The sequence below is a fragment of the Haliotis cracherodii genome, unplaced genomic scaffold, assembly GCF_022045235.1.
Source record: "Haliotis cracherodii isolate W230 unplaced genomic scaffold, xgHalCrac1.p SCAF_13, whole genome shotgun sequence".
NCBI classification, from domain to species: Eukaryota; Metazoa; Mollusca; class Gastropoda; order Lepetellida; family Haliotidae; genus Haliotis; species Haliotis cracherodii.
Window position 1 is genome coordinate 38,293,739 of NW_027266268.1, and position 24,362 is coordinate 38,318,100.

A 24,362-nucleotide genomic window follows, 5' to 3' on the forward strand; every position below is an offset into this window, starting at 1 on the left:
ATGATGTCCAGCTGTCGTCAGTGTACATCGCTGAAGTCACATGCTGATGATGCGCGTTAAAATCACTAAAACAGGACACATATTTATTTTCGTGGTATTATCATCCCTACCTGTAACGTATCCACAGGTATCATCAAATGTCATGCATTTATTCAGCACATAAATAGGACTTTAGGCCTAATGTATCCACTTTCATTAGGCTAATCCGTCTCTTCTCGGGGGAGGACATCTTGAAAATGGCGCCGTGAGTATGATGTAAATTGCGGAATATAGGAATAGTGAACGAAACGAAATAACATTAAGGATGCATCGTGGTGAAAATCGGGTGAAATAGGAATTTTTCTGTCACATAATTTGAGGGGCTGAAAATGTGGATTTGAATTAATTGTGGTTGTAGAGGAAGCAGTACATTAAAGACAAAAGATACAGTGGAACGTCTACAGTTAGCATCTGACAAATAATTCAGATTATTAGAATCACACATTCACTCACCGAATACCAAGAGTACTCGTTTAACACTGGAAAATTCCTTAAAGAATTCAAACTGAAGTTCTCGTCTTATCTATCTTGTGCTCTTCAAGCTCTAAATGTTTATGACTTTGTTATCTTTCAAATGTCACCTACCTTATGTATAATTAATATAATTGATACTCTCGCGTTATCGTTTATCAAGGGAAGCGATTACATATTCACTGACCATGTGACATTTATAGCCTCATATTCATATTTAAGGAAGTAAATCAATGGAAGGAAAGATATGTAGGAGTAGAAATGATTTTCTAAAGGAGACTAATGTCCCCACTGGCTAGAGTTATAAGGGGTGGTGGGTTAGGCCAGTGGTTAAAGGACCGATTCGTCGCGACTTAAAACCCGGGTTCGATTCCCAATATGGACACTGACTTCCATTTGTGGTATCCACCGCTGTGATAGTACCGCAGTAATGCTAACAGAGGCATAAGACCGAACTTACTCTCTCACTAGGACACGTCATGGAATGGTATTCTCTGAGGTCATGTCAAGGGAGCGTTTCACTGATTCTGTTAATTATGTGTTTGCTTGTTGCTTAACGCCGTACTCGGCAATATTACCAGCTATATTTCGACTGTCTGTATATAATCGAGTCTGGACCAGACAAACAAGTGATTGAAATCATGAGCATCGATCCAAGCAATTGGGATATTATGATGACATGCATCAACCAAGTCAGCGAGCCTGACCACCCGATCCCGTTAGTTGCCACTTACGACGAGCATAGTCGCCTTTTACGGCAAGCTTGGGTTGCCGAAGACCAATTCTACCCCGGATCTTCACAGGTAGCTAATGCAAGTATTTGTAAGCCCATAAACAGTTGCGATCTATCACGCGAGAAACTACACACAATGGATACCGATTCACTGCAATAACGTATAAGAAAATGAAAGCAGGTGAGGTGAGTTGAAATGGGGTTTAACGTCGCGTCCAAGATTATTGCACTAATATAGCGACGTGCATGTACGTGTGTGTGTTTGTGTGGCTGCTGACACGTGCATGTACGTTTGTGTGTTTGTGTGGCTGCTTGTACTATTTATAGTGCTAGCACACTGAGATACCATGCCGCAGTTTAACATGAATACCCCTCAGACACAGTATAATGACTCCGAGCCGACCAGTCCTTGTTTTAGCCCCTTAATGCCGAGCGCCAGACAGGGTAACAGCAAGTACCATCTTTTAACGTCTTTTGATATGACGCGGCCGGGGATCGAACCCCGGACCTTCCGCTCTCCGGGCGGACGCTCTACCACTAGACAACGGAGACGGTCAATGAAAGCCGGAGAAAAGGTTTCTCGTACTGGTATTTGCACCACACTGGCAAGTCAAAATCAGAAACCATCTACCAATATCGGTATATGCATGGTCTCTGAAAAAGTGCATCGCTTGTTCATGTCAGTAGCTGAAAGTCGGTGGTTTGATCCCCTGACCGCGTCAAACCCATTATGGTTGTTGCCATCTCATCCTACCGGGTACCCATTGACTGCTGGGTGAACAGAGACACATTTCAAACAAAGTCGCCTGTCCAAGGTGACGCCACATGTGATGCATGTGCTTCAGTGTGGGGCAGGGTCGAAGCCCTAGAAACTCTGAGGAGCCAAGAGGCGACACCCGGTCTCCCACCCAAGGACGTTCCGCGACCGTCGTTGCTTAAGTTCACCTGATTTAAGAGGCTAAAACAAAGACTGGTCGGCTCGGAGTGAGTGAGGGACTTATCAATAATGAACTGCGGCATGACATTTCACTGGGCTAGCACTATAAATGGTCATCAGTCCGGAAATCATGGGTCATTACATTGACAAAATACTCCGTCTTGTTGTACCTGATACGGCCGCCTCTGTGGTCTAGTGGTAGAGCATCCGCCCGGAAAGAGGAAGGTCCGGTTTTCAATCCCCAACCGCGTCATACCAAAAAGACGTTAAAAGATGGTACTTGTTGTTATTCTGCTTAGCGTTCGGCATGATGGGGCTAAGTCGAAGACTGGTCTGCTCGGAGTCAGTATACCGTGTCTGAGCTAGTGAGGTATTCAAGTTAAACTGCGGCATGGTATCTCAGTTGGCTGACACTGTAAAATCGGCATTAGTCCGGACTAGTTCTAGCAGCCACACAAACACACACGTGCATGCACGTCGCTATATAAGTGCTACAATCTGTGACGCGACGTTAAACCCCATTTCACCTCTCCTAATACCTGTAACGTTAACAAACAGTAACTAACACGCCATTATACACAACAATAAAGCAGTCTGTGATTGCTGCAAGTTTTATTTCCTACATCATACACATCAGTTCCGGATCTGACAGCCAATCTTCGTCTCAACCTTGTACTGTTCCGTGCTGGGTTGTCTCCCCTGACAGTTAAACCAGGACAGTCACAACACGTGGCCGAACACTCAGCTGACTCGGGAGAATCTCCATTTCATTCAGACGTCTGTTCTCCACATCAAACAACGCCATAGAACTGAAACATTGTACAAAGCGGGTTTGTTTCATAACTTAAATGTACTTTCAAGGAGAAGAGAATACACATTCTCAATTGTACACCAACATAGATTCCATAGGGCGCAAAAGTCAAACTGAAAAATAGAGTACTGTCGAAAATGCTTGAAACATGTTTTTTCTGGCTTAATTGGTTGGGTTGGGTTGGTTTGTTGTTTAACGCCGCACTCAGCAATATTCCAGCTACATCTGGCTTAATTGAATAAATACGAATCATAATACTATTTAAGAAGTATATATCAAAATAACTCAAAATAACCTAATCTAGACTATCCCAACTGACACTGCGATGATCCTAAAACGGTACTTTTACAGGTAAAATGATGATAAACTCAGAAAAAATGCTCTTGTTGTCATACATGTATGAAACGGCCTAAAGCCTGAGGTAATCGTGACCTCACAACGGCCCGTGCAGTCACCTGAGTTGGGATTGGTATCAAAACATTGCTGTTATTTATTTTGATCATCCAAAACTGGCTCTCACAGGGGGTTTGTATGTGGTGTCTTGTCTTGCCACGTGTACGAACCGTTTCAGTTTGCCTACATGAGCTCAATAGGGTTGAGCCCACAATGTGTCTGGCGCACGCGAGACAGCGTGAGCATGTTGTGCCGGCAGGACATCTGTCTTGCACTTTACTGGTTTCTTTTTCAGGCAAATTTCTCCACCAGATGAACTGTCGTTTCAGATGGTCTGAAGTCGACATTGCAAGATGTCAGATATTTTCCTACATGGTCGCTTCAGACTACTCATGGTTGGCGCGCCAGTATGGTTACTGGCGTTATCCATGACGATGACACTGGGATTGTTCAGATTGGGGAGTATCTGATGTTCCTCCCAGTCTATGAACATCTAGCGGCCATAAAATTTCCGAGTCCCGTGATGGGATTCGAACCACAGAACTTCTGATCCCAGGTCGGATGCCTTGTCCACATGACCAAAGAGGTTAACCCCGTCAGCAAGCTGACAAGGTAAGGGTGTCATCTGGGGGACGACTCCACGCCCTGCTACAAACACATCACCATTCATTAACTTATGATAATCACAGGTTTTCTTTTTCGTCTCAAAATCTAGCTCACGGTTCCGGCGTGCAAAACAATGACACGATTACCTTTATACGGTGGCCCATAAGGGACATGGCGTCTGTTTTTCCATATTTTAATATTTCACTTACTTTTATCGTTACCTTTTGCAAATTAACACGTTTTGTCTTACAAATATGTGATAAATCATGTGTAAAGAAGATATTGAATCGCTGAAAAGTGAAACGAAAATGTCAAAAACTAAAATGAAAATGTCAAAAAACAAAAACGAAAATGTCAAAAACTAAAATGAAAATACAGAAAACTATTTCCACCGCGGTGAAAACTATTTACACCGCGGTGATAATATTTCTACCGCGGTGATAATATTTCTACCGCGGTGATAATATTTCTACCGCGGTGTTAATATTTCTGTTTAATTTCAATTTAATATCTTGAAATTTCAAGATAGTATCGAAAAAAACAAAAACAAATGGCCCTAAAAGGCTTCCGTAGATATCCTTGTACTACCCTTGTACTATGTAAGGCCCAGAGTTGGACAGTCCGGTGATAAACCCTACTAATGATAACACACGATTTTCCCCAATCTCTCTCAAGTGTAAAGAACTTGTATATATTCCCTACTAATGTCGTGTACCGTGGCTATGGCCAACACATGTCATGCATTAATCGCGGGGGTAGTGTTGACAAAACAAAAGTAGCGTCATTTTGTTATTTTGTAAGATGTACATAAAGAATGTTTTTTTCCAATTAACTTTTTTGTGTGTGGATTGGATGATAGACTGGATGGAAGCCGGATAAATCTCAACTTGTTGTTTTCGTCCGAAGTTTTCTACTGTAAAATTGTCGACAGGACTTCTTGTGACTGAAATACTTCAAACCACAGGTAGTTAGATCGGTAGTTACTAAATATAACATTCTGTGAAACATTCTGTCTTATTTTAACGGGCAAAATCATTTTTTCTAACACTTCCGGCAGCACTAAAAATATTTTAGTGATGTGTTAGTTTGAGAAAGATTATTTTAAAGTCAGCATTTGAACATACCGAATTTATCTGAAGAATTGGGTTAACACATTCGTTTTCTGGACATCCGGCTGGTCCGCAGAACGATTATATGAGGACAAGTTTGTTTCACCCCATACCCCTACCCCTTAACAATTACAACCTCTACTATTCTACTTCTAACACGACCTGTGAAGATCCGGGTTAGAATAGGTCTTCAGCAACTCATGCTTGCTGTATAAGGCGACTATGCTTGTCGTAAGAGGTGACAAACGTGATCGGGTGGTCAGGTTCGCTGACTTGGTTGATGCATGCCATCGATCCCAACTGCGTGGATCGATGCTCAGGTAATCAATCACTGGATAGTCTGGTCCAGACTCGATTCTTTACAGACCGCCGTCATACAGCCGGAATATTGCTGAGTGCGGCGATAACCAACCAACTAACCAACTACTTCTAACACACATCCCTGTTGTGTCGCTTGACCATGGCCAATGCGCTGATAGTGGGCGGGAATCGTCTCTGCTTTTAGCAGGGATTGCCTATGCCTTTGGTAGTTATTTTTCGCTTTTATTTTATAATATATGAGATTCTATGAGATTCTACTTCTGCTATGCTTTTCAAAAGATCTCCTGATTGTTGGCATATGTACATAGACATTACTTTTTAACTTTGTCACAGCGCCAGTGAGCAACTGTCGATGGATATTACATCATATTAGGCGCTTTACAAATCAATTATTATTATTATTATTATTATTATTATTACATTCCTAACTAAATTTTTACTTTTCGTGACTTGATTCGGCGTGGTTTCACGATATCTACATGTTGCTGTACAGACTTACGTTTTGTTAGGCCATATCATGTATACTGTGTCGGAATCAAACTGAAACTGCACCAGTGGCCAGCCGCCAGACAGGTGCGCGAGAGTCTCCCACTGTGGATGGTCTGCATCTATGTCTCTCAGGCTTCTCAGCTCGCCGTCAGCAGTCAGCACGTAGAGCACGTGACCTACAACCCGAGACATAAGCTCATGTCAACAGGCGAGCCATGACTGCTGGTCATTGTTCACTGTTACAGATGGTGATTGTTTTGTCGATCAACTTAAAATACATACACCAGTCCAAGTCCGTTTTCCCAATAACAATCACAACCCTTTAATATCATCTTGAACCAAATAGACCATTCTAAGTCTGTTTTACTAAAAACAATCACAACCCTTTAATATCATCTTGAACCAAATAGACCAGTCTAAGTCATCTAAAACATATTCGCCAGTCGAAGGATATTGTATTGAGATCAGATATTTTTCATCAGTTTGGCTGTAAAACCAGATATTTTAAATTAAAACTATGTGCCAATTTTTTTTTTTATCTAAACAACACAATTCCGTTTCTTCCAGCAATATGACGCGAAATTACATTTTTAAAGAATTTTCAGGGACGATAAAATTTTCAAATCCTAAGCCTCTATCCCCGCAATGGTCGGCCCCTAATCTCCAAAGCAAAGTTGTGTCGCCTAAGGCGAGGTAGAAAAAAGATTTGCTTCCCTTAGGAGTGGTAGAAAAAAGATTTGCTTCACTTAGACGTGGTAGAAAAAGAGTTGCCTCCCTCAGGCGTGGTAGAAAAAGAGTTGCTTCCCTTAGGCGTGGTAGAAAAAAGAGTTGCTTCCCTTAGGCATGGTAGAAAAAGAGTTGCTTCCCTTAGGCATAGTAGAAAAAGAGTTACTTCCCTTAGGCGTGGTGGAAAACTATGACCGTGGGTTCACATCCAAGATTCGCATTGCCTATTCCTCTCGATTTGTCAGCACCGTACCCCTATTGGTGGGTTATAATGAAGAGGTATACTCCTAAAACATGCAGTTCTGGCTTACGTCTTATATCAAGCTGACACGTCATGACATAACTAAAATACTGTTCAAAGCTTCCCATTCCACGCACACTCTCACTCAATAACTTGTCATCAGTTATCATCACTTACAGGTTCGATCTATGGTGATGGTGAACCTTTTGCATCCAGCCCAGAGATCCAGTGGGCTAATAGGCTTGCCTCTGTTCTGGATCAGGACCGCACGGAAGATCTGTCGACTCTTGAAATGAGTCCAAAATATGATCCTGGCAAACAGTAACATATCGGATTTTGTCAGGAGAATAGATATTCTTTTCAGCTACAAAATTGCAACAATCGTATGTTGGTGGCAGACAGTTTTGTTTACATCACAATATAAAACATAATTATCTTTTTTCAAGAATATTTTTGGGCAATGTTCTCGCCTCTTACGACAAACAATTGTAAGAGGTGTGACAAATTGGCATGGTATTTTAAAGATATGTTGTGTACAAATGGTTTTACATATGTGTGGTTAAATCCTTTGCCTGTAAATCCAATGATATTTGCCTCTGTGTTTAAACAGAGACTTATTGATAAATATATACAAACATGGAACTCAGATCTCAATAATAGTAGAAAGTTGATGTACAGAAATCTAAAAGTAACTTTTTGGTGATGAACTTAATCTCAATATTTTACCATGGGTCTACGGAAATGTGTAACAATCATGATTAGAATATAGAATCACAAGTTAAAAATAGAAGTTGGTCGATATCACAACATTATCAAAGCTCTTAGATACTGTGATTATTGTCAAGCTAGAAGTGTTAACGTACTTGGAGATGAGTATCATTTTTTATCAATATGTCCCAAATATGAAGATAACAGAGTAAAATATATACATAGATATTATTGGAAAGGCCATCTGAATTGAAACTAGTTAGCCTGCTACAAACAAGTTGTAAATCACAACTGTTATACATTTCTAAATATATGAAATCCTGTTTACAGTAAATATGAAATCGTGTCCTACCTCCATTGTCTATATATACTCTTCAAAAAAAGAAACTTGACACTGACTTTCAAAATGTAATAGGGGCGGTCGGGTAGCCTAGTGGTTAAAGCGTTCGCTCGTCACGTCTAAGACCCGGGTTCGATTCCCGACATGGATACAATGTGTGAAGCCCATTTCTGGTGTCCCCCGACGTGATATTGCTGGAATATTGCTAAAAGCGGCGTAAAACCATACTCACTCACTCACTCAAAATGTAATATAATGCGATTGTTTCAAAATAGGACACAGAAACCATAATTGAAACACCGTTTTAAGATCAATGTACACAATGTTTAAAACATTAATCGTGTCACCTAGACAGACACACGTACACGATACAGTTAATGTCACAGGGGTACAGAAAATGTCAGTATCGGTTGTGCCCACCAATGCATCAATCACCGCTTGACACCGACGACCCATAGATGCAATCAAGTTGTCAATAACACGCTGTTGGATGTGCTGCCATTCATGCTGAAGTGCATCAAGAAGCGCCGGAAGTGTTTGGGGCGGTGGATTCCTTCTGCGAACGTGCCGATCCAACTCGTCCCACAATCGGGGACAAATCGGGTGACCGGGCTGGCCAAGGTAATGTCTGGATGTTGTGCTGTAAGAAGTCTTGACAAACACGTGCGATATGCGGTGAAGCGTTGTCCTGTTGGAACTGTCCGCCATGAAAGTTGACGCGAGGAAGTACGTAAGGCTGTAGGATCAAGTCTCTGTAACGCACACCTGTCAATGCACCAGACACATACACGAGAGGCGTCCTACCACCGTGATGAATTCCGGCCTATACCATGACACTCCCGCCGCCAAATGGGACAACCTGCTGCACACAGTTGGGGGCGTAACGTTCATCCCGACGTCTGTAGACACGTGCGCGCCCATGTACCGTTTGATCAGACATTCTGCGTACCCCAGGGATCTGTGTGGTTGTAGACGTGGTTGTGGTAGTGCGGTCTCGGAGGTGTCGCAGCCGGATGTAACGATCTTGTGCTTGGGTTGTCACCCTTGGTGTTCCTAACCTTGGTCTGTGGTCAACTCTGTTGGTGTTGTTGTATCGGGTCCACAGTGCGGAGATTGTCTCCTAAGTGCATGGCCACTTCTTGCTGAGTTTCTCCAGCTTGTAATCTCCCAATGGCGTTGTTCCGTTGAGCTGCATTCAGTCTTGGCATTCTGTCACCGCCTCTACTGCCGTTATAAGGAATGTATGAACAGCCGTTGATGTGGATGTTTATACCCATTCAGCAGGGGAACATCATCTGTCTGTTTGACTTATTTGGTTCTCATTTAATGTAATTATTTTAGATATTTGGCCAAAAGTGGTTTTACATCTATGTCAAGTTTCTTTTTTTGAAGAGTATATATATTTTGTTGTATCTGCTAGACGAGAGGCAGAAGCCCAAGTCTTTTTCATGAATAAATATCTGTTCAGTTCTGTTCTGTCTTATCTTTAGTGGCCTGGGCAAGGATAAAGGACCATCGTTAGAGAATTAGATTTGTTACATAAATAAACTAGGAAAATCTGGACATGTTGTCATGGAAACCCGTAGACATGTTGTTGTTCATGAAAAATGACGATTTTTGTGGTATGTGTGTGAGTGAGTGAGTGAGTATGGTTGTACGCCGCTTTTAGCAATATTCCAGCAATATCACGGCAGGGTACACCAGAAATGGGCTCCACACATTGTATCCATGTCGGGAATCGAACCCGGGTCTTCGGCGTGACGAGCGAACGCTTTGACCACTAGGCTACCCGACCGCCCCTGTAAGTGTGTAAGCCGATACCTACAATACACACACCAGACAAAGAACACTTCTTAAACAAAACGTTGATATCCGGAACATGAATATCCGGGTAACAACTTGTCTTCAGCAACCCATGCTTGATGTAATATGTAACTGGAATATTGCGGTGTTAAACAAACAAACAAACAAACGATGTCGTATATATTGCATGTGCATATCATGACATGACAGACACAGCACCACACCAGTACCTGGTCCCGTCCACAGCATCGACTGCAATAGTTGGGCGTATCACGGAACTGACGACCAAGTATTTCCATTGGAATGGCCCTTCGCGTTCTATCCGTGTCGTGGTGCCATTCTCCGCTACCTTCATGGAGTAGATTACTGGTCCAATAGCCACGTACAGGGAGCTGTTGTATAAAGTCGCGCCCCCAGTAAGACCCACTGGAAGAATATTGCATTAAACAGTTGTTTTCTTAAAACGATTAATTTCACCTTTTATGTATATGTTTTATTTGCATTCTAGAAGTTGGTAAGTAATACCCCGTCACATGCACAGCATTTACCTACTTAAGTAATTTTGCATATGTGTAACTATACATACGTGTCTATATGTAAATTTACTATGCGTTCACATGAAAATCAACTTAGGTGTGTAAACAAAGGATGTAACTTGTGTAAAGCCCACATATTCGTCAGTCTGTTTACGACTTTCAACACAAAACAGGTTGTTTTCCAATCAAAGTTGAATGAGAAGAGTTTCTTCACCGAAAATATTCGCGTGAAGCAGCATGTGTTTGATTTAATTTGTACACAATGTTTTGACTCTTGGGACCAATAGAAAACACAGTCCGCTCAAATCTGAATATACGCATAAAGGTTGGCAGCTGTTTGACAATTTGTTTGGTGTTGGCAAAAGAACAGATATTATTTAGATCATCCTCTTACGTTGACATAAGGGGCGGTCGGGTAGCCTAGTGGTTAAAGCGTAGTTCGTCACGCCGAAAACCCGGGTTCGATTCCCGACGTGGGCACAATGTGTGAAGCCCATTTCTGGTGCCCCCCGCCGTGATGTTGCTGGAATATTGCTAAAAGCGGCGTAAAACCATACTCACTCACTCACTCCTACGTTGACATAAATGTATACATTGCAACAAATACACACAGTGCAAATTTACATTTACATTTGCACCTGCTCCAGACATGATGTAAATCCGCCCCTGGTGTAACTATACAAACATGAGTAAACGCGTTCACATGACAAATAAACTATGTATTTCTACACACGTATGCACATATACACACGTATGTATAGAGGCGCGTGTGAACGGGGTATTAGTAAGAAAACGTACAACTTTATGGATAACAACTTATTTATTGCATATAGGAGACCCGTGACCCGGACCCGTGAACTAGAAGTAAAGAGGTGACTAACGGGATCGTGTGGTCAGGCTCGCTGACGTGGTTGATGCATGTCATCGTATCAGAGTTGCGTGGATCGATGCTCAGGATGTCAATCACTGGATTGTCTGGTCCAGATGATCAATTACAGCTGAATGCGGCGTTACACAACAAATAAACAAACAAACAAAGCATATAGCGACGTTTGGATGTAGATTCTTACACCGTTATCCAGCTGGAGTGACAACAACCAAGTGATGAGAGGTATATATGCATGAGATGTTGTGATAAGCAGCAGATTAACATTGAGAACAAAACCTAAATAGATAAAATGTACCATTCAGACACTTGATGAAGCAAAATATTCAGTAAGAATAACAATAGCACCGCAACAGGTAATGAAGCACGCGGGTAATGAAGCACACATGTAATGAAGTACACAGGTAATGAAGCACACAGGTAATGAAGTACACAGGTAATGAAGCACACGGGTAATGAAGCACACGGGTTATGAAGCACACGGGTAATGAAGCACACAGGTATTGAAGCACACGGGTAATGAAGCACACAGGTAATGAAGCACGCGGGTAATGAAGCACATGGGCAATGAAGCACACGGGTAATGAAGCACGCGGGTAATGAAGCACATGGGTAATGAAGCACATGGGTAATGAAGCACAAGGGTAATGAAGCACACGGGTAATGAAGCACATGGGTAATGAAGCACACGGGTAATGAAGCACACGGGTAATGAAGCACACAGGTAATGAAGCACACGGGTAATGAAGCACACGGGTAATGAAGCACACGGGTAATGAAGCACATGGGTAATGAAGCACATGGGTAATGAAGCACACGGGTAATGAAGCACACGGGTAATGAAGCACACGGGTAATGAAGCACACGGGTAATGAAGCACACGGGTAATGCAGCACACAGGTAATGAAGCACACGGGTAATGAAGCACACGGGTAATGAAGCACATGGGTAATGAAGCACACGGGTAATGAAGCACACGGGTAATGAAGCACACGGGTAATGAAGCACACGGGTAATGAAGCACACGGGTAATGAAGCACATGGGTAATGAAGCACACAGGTAATGAAGCACACAGGTAATGAAGCACACGGGTAATGAAGCACATGGGTAATGAAGCACACGGGTTATGAAGCACACGGGTAATGGGGCACACAGGTAATGAAGCACACAGGTAATGAAGCACACGGGTAATGGGGCACACAGGTAATGAAGCACACAGGTAATGAAGCACACGGGTTATGAAGCACACAGGTAATGAAGCACATGGGTAATGAAGCACACGGGTAATGAAGCACACAGGTTATGAAGCACACGGGTAATGAAGCACACATGTAATGAAGCACACGGGTAATGAAGCACACGGGTAATGAAGCACATGGGTTATGAAGCACACGGGTAATGAAGCACACAGGTAATGAAGCACACGGGTAATGAAGCACACATGTAATGAAGCACACGGGTAATGAAGCACACGGGTAATGAAGCACACAGGTTATGAAGCACACGGGTGATGAAGCACATGGGTTATGAAGCACACGGGTAATGAAGCACACAGGTAATGAAGCACACGGGTAATGAAGCACACATGTAATGAAGCACACGGGTAATGAAGCACACATGTAATGAAGCACACAGGTTATGAAGCACACGGGTGATGAAGCACACAGGTATTGAAGCACACGGGTAATGAAGCACATGGGTAATGAAGCACACAGGTTATGTAGCACACGGGTAATGAAGCACACATGTAATGAAGCACACGGGTAATGAAGCACACATGTAATGAAGCACACGGGTAATGAAGCACACGGGTAATGAAGCACATGGGTAATGAAGCACACGGGTAATGAAGCACACAGGTAATGAAGCACACAGGTTATGAAGCACACGGGTAATGAAGCACACGGGTAATGAAGCACACAGGTAATGAAGCACACGGGTAATGAAGCACACGGGTAATGAAGCACACAGGTAATGAAGCACACGGGTAATGAAGCACACAGGTAATGAAGCACACGGGTAATGAAGCACACAGGTAATGAAGCACACAGGTAATGAAGCACACGGGTAATGAAGCACATGGGTTATGAAGCACACAGGTAATGAAGCACACGGGTAATGAAGCACACGGGTAATGAAGCACACGGGTAATGAAGCACACGGGTAATGCAGCACACGGGTAATGAAGCACACGGGTAATGCAGCACACAGGTAATGAAGCACATGGGTAATGAAACACACAGGTAATGAAGCACATGGGTAATGAAGCACACGGGTAATGCAGCACACGGGTAATGAAGCACACGGGTAATGAAGCACACAGGTAATGAAGCACATGGGTAATGAAACACACAGGTAATGAAGCACATGGGTAATGAAGCACACGGGTAATGCAGCACACGGGTAATGAAGCACACGGGTAATGAAGCACACAGGTAATGAAGCACACGGGTTATGAAGCACACGGGTAATGAAGCACACGGGTTATGAAGCACATGGGTAATGAAGCACACAGGTAATGAAGCACACGGGTAATGAAGCCAGGTGTACAGTAAGGAAAAGAATTAAAGGACTAAACAGTTGTGACAAACGGATTGGATCCTAATTAAAATAGGCTATTGCTTGATTAGATTTTCGTTTTCTTACCTTTACTATATCCTTTCTTTGTCTTACAGTTGCAACTGATATGGATTAACCAATGAAATTCAAAGATCCCGGAGGCATAACCGATCTGTAAACTACGGTTATAAGGAACACAAGGGGCCCGCTAATTTTAGTTCGTTATAACCGTTGTTCGTTACAAGCATATATGCAACGTATATATAGCAAATGGTCGGGACCCAAAATTCGTCAGTTCGTTATAAGCGTGTACGTTATAAACGTAGTTCACTGTATGTGAATTTTTGTCTGCTAATCTTCTCCTCCTCTGATAACCCAACAAGAAATATTTGAAGGTAAAACAGTAAAAAAACCTAATAATTACAAATTCTGCAAAACATTTATCAACGATACCTACGATAGATCAGATTTGTTTCAACCATGGCATTTTTAACTATGTCATAATCAAACAACTGCGTCCATTCAGAACCAACGTAACATGGCGTTAACTAAAACTACCAATCTTCGACCAGGTTAACAATGCGTTGAATTCTACATTAAGTTGACGTACTGTTTCTTGAGTTGACTTAAAAAAAACCTATCCACGTGCATACAACAATAAATACATTGCAAGTGTTTCCGTGTCATTTGACTGACTAACCAAACAATGTCTCTTGCGTTCATATTTCCATAAACAGAACATTTTTCACTGTTTCCTGATAGACCGAAAATTAGTGAGTGAGTGAGTGAATATGGTTTTACGCCGCTTTTAGCAATATTCCAGCAATATCACGGCGGGGGACACCAGAAATGGGCTTCACACATTTTACCCATTTCGGGAATCGAACACGGGTCATCGGCGTGACGAGCGGACACTTTAACCACTGGGCTACCTGACCTCCCCCCGAAAATTAGAATGAACTTGGTTTGCATTTCTTATTGAGATGACGGACGTCACTGATCTCGTACAATTGTTTGTGTTGATCATTGAATAAACGGGAAGGTATTGTTGACGTATATATTTCTAACAACTGACTTTTGTTTGTGCATATATGGATGTATAACAATAAAATTCGATGTGCATATTTTGCTAAATCCGCGAAGTCAATCTTAAGTATGATCAGATTAACAATACGTTAATTTATACATATACTGACGTAATGTTTCTGGAGTTGAGTATTGCAATACACTGGCTTGTAAGAGGCTAACGTGATGATGGAAATGTACTTACTGCTGGAATATATCGGAAAGCACAAGTGTTCCTTTTCATAAAGGAGATTTCCAACACACAAAGTGGGTGGCTTGCTAAGAATTATGACCGTCGACCCTGTTGACTCTTGTCCAATCAGAGCACCAGTGACCCACTGCCTGGGATCGCCTTCGGCTGCAATTCTGACCTGTCTTGTGTCAGTGCGTATATTACCTCTCTCAAGCAAAAGGAACTTTATCTCGGTCTTGCCGTACCCATACCGGACGTCTTTAGACCACGCCCCCCGTGACCCCCGGGAACTTAGGAAATGTGTTGACTTGTATCCTTTGACACAGCAGGATCTGCTGTTGTCGACCGTTAACTGCTGGATACCGTGATGTCGAATACCTGGACGGAAGGTACATTTATACATACATCCTCGCGTACTATATATGTTTCGACTTCCTAACTAATATTAAGTCCTACGTTACTTTTACCTAACATTGGTTTCTGTTTACAACTGGATAATCAAATGACCAAACCTGTTACGTGGGGATAGTTTGTGAATTGTCTTGATGGTCAACCAACTCAAATAAGTGCCTGATAATATTCTGTCCACTGTCATGACATTTAACTTTAACAATATGAAGGAATCAGGTGTTCTATAACTTCCATGAATAGTCTGCATACACACATACAGCTAAAGGGCAAAGGTGAGTATGCTGCACTTACGTTTCCAAATGTTCCCATCAAGTTGTGAAGTGCGGTTCACCGTTCTGCACGACACGGTGTCTGCTCCAGCCCTCACACCGACACATTCATCGTCGGCCAGACACGCACCAGCGCACACGATGAAGCCAGGGAGGTAGGGAGGTGGCAATGGCTGGTGCTGCTGTGATGTGAAGACGCCCCAACGGATACGGAGCCATGTGTTGGTCTTCGAAAAGGCCCCAACAAATCCAACTACTTTAACTGTGCAGAAGAAGCACAGTTTCCAGAATAGCTCTGTCTTCATATCTATAACCTTGCCAAATGAAGCAGCAGCTTGAGCTTACCAATAATCAAGGTCCTCAATAAGTAATGCGTTTAAGTTATGCCGATAAGGGAAATATACCCTAGTTTTATGAGAAATCGATGGTCAGGCGTTGTATTTATCTTTGAATGCTGGATAAATCGTTTGACTTGCTCTACTGTTTATGCCGTAGTAAATATTTGAGTTTATCTCTACCTTGACTTTGGCAAGGACTCGATTCTCTGAATGATGAATTACATATTTCAAAACAAGATGGTTGCTTCTGATATTTCAAACCACAAAAGCCGCGTGTAATTGACAACTGTATCACACATGAAGCTAATATTTATAGAAAAGTACTTCATTCTCAACTGTGTCGGTAGTGTTACATCGCTGTGTAATTATTACTTATTGCTGAATATATAATTATTTGTAAATTACATTGTTTCTGTTCGAGATTCGATAGAAGTTGCGTTGTATTTGGACTCTGATCATAGTTGTCAGGAATGTAGTACTGTTTTATGTAAGCAGTGGTGAAGACGTTATTATATTTACATGCTCGAAATATCTTTGAACTTCCTTGATTGTAGTAAGGATTTTGGTTAGTCTTTGAGACAGAGATTTAGTGGTACATTTGCCGGACCCAGCAATATTGTCATTGATTTCTTAACATTACAACACTGTTATTAATATACAGGTGGACGTCTTCTTTTTAGTCTCTGGGTATTGGTCTAACAGTGGTAAAAGTGTCTTTATCTTACTGTAGACCGCCTCCGTGGGCTAGTGGTAGAGCGTCCGCCCGGAGAGCGGAAGGTCCGGGGTTCGATCCCCGACCGCGCAATACCAAAAGACGATACAAGATGGTACTTGTTGTTACCCTGTGTGGCGCTCGGCATTAAGGGGCTAAAACAAGGACTGGTCTGCTCGGAGTCAGTATACTGTGTCTGAGTGGGGTATTCATGTTAAACTGCGGCATGGTATCTCAGTGTGCTAGCACTATAAATCGGCATCAGTCCGGACTAGTACAAGCAGCCACACACACACGTGCATGCACGTCGATATATTAGTGCAATAATCTTGGACGCGACGTTAAACCCAATTTCACCTCACCTCACCTCAGCTCACCTCACCTCAGCTCACCTTTATCCTACTGTACATAGAGGCGCGTCGTAAGAGTGCAATTATCCCTGGTCATTTATGTGAATAGCGTTACAGTCGCGACACAAAAGAACGACGAACCTGCTGTCCGTCAGTCTTTTCTTCAGCCGTCTGAGGGTGCAGAGTTTAAGGAATGTTCGAATGTCGTTATGTTATCATCCTTGATGCAGGTCTCAGACGTTTACCACTTCGGTGAAACCCACGGGCACGGGTATGGTGCTGACAAACCTAGAAACATAATCAGGGCGAACCGGGATTGGAACCCACAATCATAGGTTTCTGGCGTGCCCAAGGGACGCAACTTTGCACAGCAAATCGCGGCGCCTTAGACGACTGGGCCACCCGTGCCCTCTTCATCAGTGTTAGAGATATGTGCAAGCAGCACCCCTACTATAAAAGTACATCTCCTTGCTGCCCCCTGAACCCATGGTTGCTAGATTCGCACCATTAAGTCACACCCCATACATGCTGGAGCTGTTAATAAGCTATTTTCCCGCGTCACACTTAGATTTAAGGGTTTTATTGAGGATTTGATGCCCGGAGAGTTCATTTGTAACCGAAGGCGTTTGCCGAAGGTTTCAAACGGTTAAAAGTAAAACCAGGTTGTCCTGATTAACAACGATCCAGTGGGGTGGGGTGGGTGGGTGGGACAGCATACGCCCACCTTTTCGCGAACACCTTGTGTACTCATTGTTTGATAGTGATTCATAAACACATGCTGATGATATAGTCGGAATCTACATTTAGTGGAGGTTTCTTATCATTATCGCTTTTATTTCATCTGCAGTTTCGTCTCATAAATATCACCTAAACCTTGCATGCTACCTGACACCAACTCTAGCATTCATACACTATTTGTTTCATCCCGCATGATGTCACATACTCTACTGTAGTATGTAGATTTAGCATGTACAGTATACTACGGTTATAACGAACTCAAATGGACCACTAATCATAGTTCGTTTAACCGTAGTTCGTTATAGACACATACACAGCATATATATAATATATAGCAAATGGCCGGGAACAAACGCAGTTCGTTATATCCGTCAGATCGTTATAAGCGTGTTCGTTATACACGTAGTTTACTGTATGTATTTTATGGTCGCTGTAGAGTGGGGGCTAAATAACTTAAAAACAACTGATATACTATCGTTTTGTTGTTTAATTGTATACAGTAAACTACGGTTATAACTCAAAGGGACCACTAATTTTAGTTCGTAATAACCGTAGTTCGTTAAAGCATATATACAGCATATATACAAGAAATGTCCGGGCTAAAAATAAGTTCGTTATATCGGTCAGTTGGTAATAAGCGTGTTCGTTATAAACGTAGTTTACTGTGGTTGCATCCAGAGTATACAATATGTATATTTCTCATGCACCCTGGCACACTACCATGTTCTGTGGAAGGGCATGACGGGGAGGTGTTGAAGGTGAACTTGGATGTAGGCTATGGAGCAGCATACTGCTATACTTTCCTGGTGACAATATTCCGCATTTCAAAATATTTGTTACTGTCAGGAGTTCATCCATTTAATCACAGTGGAAACCGTGTTCAGTCAATCCCCCCCCCCCCCCCCCCCCCCCCCCACACACACACACACACCACACACACACCACCAACCCCACTGCAGATCGTTAGCCAGCGCACTTAGTGAAATAACATGCACACTGACCCTTGTCTTCATCATTTGGACAGTTAGATTACATCATAACGACTTGAGAAATACCTGTCGTTCAGAAAGTTAAATACCTTTACTATAAAACGTTAAATATCATATGCGTGGATGTTACAATATCCCAGAGGTTTTATATATACAAATTCCGGTGATATTGTCACATGTGAATGTCTCACATGGACATATATTTTACATTTGAACACCACCTACATGTGGACATGTGCAGAATGATGTAAAATCAATCATATTTTCATTATATTTCAGTGGGTCGAACTTGCAGGCGACTATGCTTGTCGTAGGAGTGACTCACGGGATCGGGTGGTAAGGCTCGCTGACATCATGGTTGATGCATGTCATCGTATCCCAATTGCGTGGATCGATGCTCATGATGTCACTCACTGGACTGTCTGATTATTTACAGACCTCCATCACATAGCTGAAATATTGCTGAGGGCGGGGTTAAACGACAAACAAACAGACCTACGTATCCGTTGCCCTGTAAATATCCACAAGGCAACAGAGTCACTCATGAACCGCAATGATTTTTCAAATATATACATCCGCAACAGCATGAGATATTTTACTCCCGTTTCCTACGCTTCATTGACAGTGTCTTTGAAACATAAAATACTTGTTAAATGTTGTTTCAGATTTTTCTTTCGGTTTATCAGAAAGAAAAAAACACCGCCCGTTTTCAAATTAGATTTTAAACCCTCCTCCGAAAGATTAAACCGAGGATGAGATTTTAAGCGTCATAAGAACCCTCGGACGTGTTTTGACCTGCACATTTAGACCAAAAGACATCCTTGAGACAATATCATTCGCAGTCACTGACTTAACGGAAGGGTGGTTGAAGTATCTGAGCCTAACCATTCGGGATCACGTTGATGAGGTTGCGTGCTAATTATGTTTCCATACACACTTCTACCAAGTATGCCCTGACCCCACCGGTGCAGAAGGCTTTCTCCTGGTGGTGTAAAAAGTGCTCGGCGGCGGAAATGACGTCATTATAATTTGCATACTCCGACAGTTCTCTTTTCATGTGTATGATGAAATATCGACCAATTGTGGCCCTGATAACAATGTCCAGGAGTTCATACATACCGTATTCGACGTAATAAGCGCCCAGGGCGCTCTCAAAATTAGAAATAGGGGGCTCTTATTAGAATATTATTTTGGTGGAAAGATAAATTTCATGGTTATGCTGACAGCCTAAAATGTTTATGTACGACAGATATATTTTTTCAGAATTTAATTGCCCATAATTAAGGGTGCATATAACACACGGGTGTGTATTAGACGCGAATAAATAAGTCTTGTGTACATTGATCAATCGGAAGGGGTGCTAATTCGGATTGTTCACTAGTCAATATATCAGCAAATGTCACTGTGGGCGCTTATTAGAGCGGGGCGCTTACTACGTCGAATACCGTACCCCTTTTTATCGAACACCTGGTGTCTTCTCTGATTTTCAGTGATCAATTCACATAATTACCAGTATTATGTTCCCCGTTCGACTTATGAAAACCCCATGAAAACTGCAGGAGATGTTCGAGACTGATTGTTCTCTGGCATTAACAATTGTATTAACTAATTATTAATCGATACGTTACTAAGGACACGTCGCTCTTGACCTTTGCTGACCACATCCAAAGAAACAATAACGAGGCTACTATTCATTAAATGTGTTCATTCCACATGGACACTTTTTATTATTTGGCGTTGACGTCTTTAATTCAAAGCATCGGTCCACCTTTATTATCATAATTTATAATAACCGGAGCCCAATTTCTATTGAGAGACGATAGGTTTCCACCAGGTCAACTACATGTTAAGAAATGATTGTGTCTGAATGCTAACATCACGCGGTTATGCTTGGACGGAGGTTCGGCCAACATTGATGTTGTTAATCCATGATGCTGATGACGTCGGGAGGAGGACTCGAACATCCCCAGCTTACAGCGTTGTGAAGCAACTCTTTCTTCTTTATATCAACAGCATCAAGAACACTGAAACGAGAGACAGTGTTTCAAATCTCCATTTCTATGAATTCCAGATGCCAGTCTCTGTAATGGAGACATCATGAGAATCTGTGTAATGATACGTAATGATAAAGAACACAGACTCTGGCTGCTTGCACTTGAACGTCCTGAACAGTTCCCCAACCTGTCTCATCTTGTACGGCTGGGATGCCTAAATATAGAATCTAGGGAATGTCGATGTAGAATTATAGCTCATGATATTATTAAGCATGTCTTTTTGTATTGTACATTGAATATGAATGACAGAAATGAACTATTTAGAATCATTTGTGATGTGATAGATGTCTCTACATTTGCAAGACTATGTAGTGAGGACGATGATATAATTCTGTCTGTACTACTTGGCGGTATGTCTGAGTGTGTTAGCTCTTTATCTCAAAGTCTATGGGGTGACCTTTATGGTTATTGTGTCAAGATACTGTAGGAAATGGCTGTATCTATTACAAAATAGTTATAAGAATGCTTGATTGTCATGCATTTTGTAGTTATCATTTCTCATAATATTGTTAAATTGTACTACTGTACAGCTCTGTTATTATACATAATATCATATATGATATGTATCTTTTCAATATCTGGAGGAAATCAAGAATATCTATCTATCTATAACTTATAATTTACTTATTTGAAATACACGTTCGGAAAGTCCAGTGAATTCCTTGCTCAGAATCAATTGCAAAAAACAATAGCGTGACATCATCATATTGGTTTAAGGTGGAGATTCCGGGTTACATTAGGTCGCCATAACCTGTTCTGGGATGGGTTAATTAGTCTCGGTGACCTGTTTGATTGCGTGGATGGATCGTTGTGTTGTTAGTCAATGGTATTTCTGTCCGGCGTTTTAATTAAACAATGAATGTACAAATTTCCGCTTTTTCTTGTTTTGCTCCAGTAATGAATACCTGCATTTTTCCTCTTTTGTTTTGCTCTTATAATGAATAGTATAGCCATGAATACACAATGCCATTTAGAAAGCGATCAAATGTAACAAATGTTATATTTGGATAACGCTTTCTTAGTAAAGTACAGATTCTAGTACTTTGTGTGCTGGTGATGTAGGCGCCTTCTAAATGGCATTGTGTATTCATTTGCCTTTCCTGTAAAGTGAAATTGCATAAACAATCTGAAACTTCAACTATGTCGTCATCTGGCGATGCGGTATCTGGATAATGGTCCATCGTTTTTCAGATTCATTTGCTTAACCCGACTATCGACACCGGAATTGGAAAATTCAACTGCTAAACATGCTTCCGTGCATTGTGATTAAGTGGTTGTTGTCAGAAACAAATCTCAGATTACTCACGCCTTATTAGGAGAGGTGATGTACAAAAAATTGCCATGATGTATTAGTCTTTGTCCGGGAACCCCAGATGTCGGCAATCGCAACAGAAGCTCGGGTTGCCTGGCACTAGACGTTTCTCCTATGTCCTTTAGTCGACTTATAGTGCCATCAGCAGATAACACATATATCAGATGCTCTGGAATGTGAATTGATCACTAGTATTGAAAAGAGTCAATAAAGAGACAAGAATAAAACATGTCAACGCCAGACAATAACCAGTCTCGGATATTTGCACAAAGAGTTTCCATTCATCGAAGAAGGCAAACAAAGCGGTGAAAATAATATGATGGATATGTAACCCTGATATAAGAACTTTATTGAACATTATCAAATCAGTTGTATACCTGAAGCTGAAGTTAAACGTTTTGGCCAAGAAGTTTAACCTATGTGTCGAGTATCTTGATAATAGTCAGTGCAATCGAGGATCATCTTGCTGCGAAGATTTGAAAGAGCGTCACACTCAAAGGTTGGCACAAGAATTGTTTAATCAGGGTTTCAACATTCAAGGCCTCAGCAAAACTTTCAAAACGATTAATAAAGGCATGATCATGATTAGTCGGAACCATACAATGGACTCTGCTTTTAGCAGAGATTTCTTATGATTATGGAAGGTTTTGTGGCGTTTAATTACTTAAGCCATCATGTTGTTTCTTCCGTCGGTTGGATATCCTATGGCTCGGCTCGTACAAATACACGTGCAGGCAGAACATTTATTCAGCACGGAGTGTTGAATACTCGCAGTTTGAACACTGACAACATGCTTTTTTGAACTGTGAAATACATACTGTTTCTATCAATGGTCATGCAGGTCAATCGTGTGATTGTGTTCAGGGGTTGCATCATTGTCTTGGTGTCAGGGTTGACACGTTCGATGCGATTTAGCTTGCAGTTGGGCCAGAACAAAATGCTGGAGATAGAATACATGTTCTGTCAAGTAGTATTGCAATACAGGCGTGATTTGGGATATGTATATGCAATACCTTTCATGCAAGAAGCGTAAAAATGAAAATGTTTTACCTTTATATGCATTCAAATGGTGACAGACAAATATTTGCTACCAATTGATTCCCGCTGTGGCGCTAGAGAGAGTAGAAGGTGTAGTACAGCTACCATTGTTCCCCGCTGTAGCGGTAGAGAGAGTAGCAGGTGGAGGTAAAGTTACCATTGTTCCCCGTTATGGCGCTAGAGAGAGTAGCAGGTGTAGTACAGCTACCATTGTTCCCCGCTGTGGCGCTAGAGAGAGTAGCAGGTGGAGGTAAAGCTACCATTGTTCCCCGCTATGGCGCTAGAGAGAGTAGCAGGTGGAGGTAAAGCTACCATTGTTCCCCGCTATGGCGCTAGAGAGAGTAGCAGGTGGAGGTAAAGCTACCATTGTTCCCCGTTATGGCGCTAGAGAGAGTAGCAGGTGGAGGTAAAGCTACCATTGTTCCCCGCTATGGCGCTAGAGAGAGTAGCAGGTGGAGGTAAAGCTACCATTGTTCCCCGCTATGGCGCTAGAGAGAGTAGCAGGTGTGGTACAGCTACCATTGTTCCCCGCTATGGCGCTAGAGAGAGTAGCAGGTGGAGGTAAAGCTACCATTGTTCCCCGCTATGGCGCTAGAGAGAGTAGCAGGTGTGGTACAGCTACCATTGTTCCCCGCTATGGCGCTAGAGAGAGTAGCAGGTGGAGGTAAAGCTACCATTGTTCCCCGTTATGGCGCTAGAGAGAGTAGCAGGTGGAGGTAAAGCTACCATTGTTCCCCGCTATGGCGCTAGAGAGAGTAGCAGGTGGAGGTAAAGCTACCATTGTTCCCCGCTATGGCGCTAGAGAGAGTAGCAGGTGGAGGTAAAGCTACCATTGTTCCCCGCTATGGCGCTAGAGAGAGTAGCAGGTGTAGTACAGCTACCATTGTTCCCCGCTGTGGCGCTAGAGAGAGTAGCAGGTGTAGTACAGCTACCATTGTTCCCCGCTGTGGCGCTAGAGAGAGTAGCAGGTGTAGTACAGCTACCATTGTTCCCCGCTGTGGCGGTAGAGAGAGTAGCAGGTGTAGTACAGCTACCATTGTTCCCCGCTGTGGCGGTAGAGAGAGTAGCAGGTGTAGTACAGCTACCATTGTTCCCCGCTGTGGCGGTAGAGAGAGTAGCAGGTGGAAGTACAGCTACCATTGTTCCCCGCTGTAGCGGTAGAGAGAGTAGCAGGTGTAGTACAG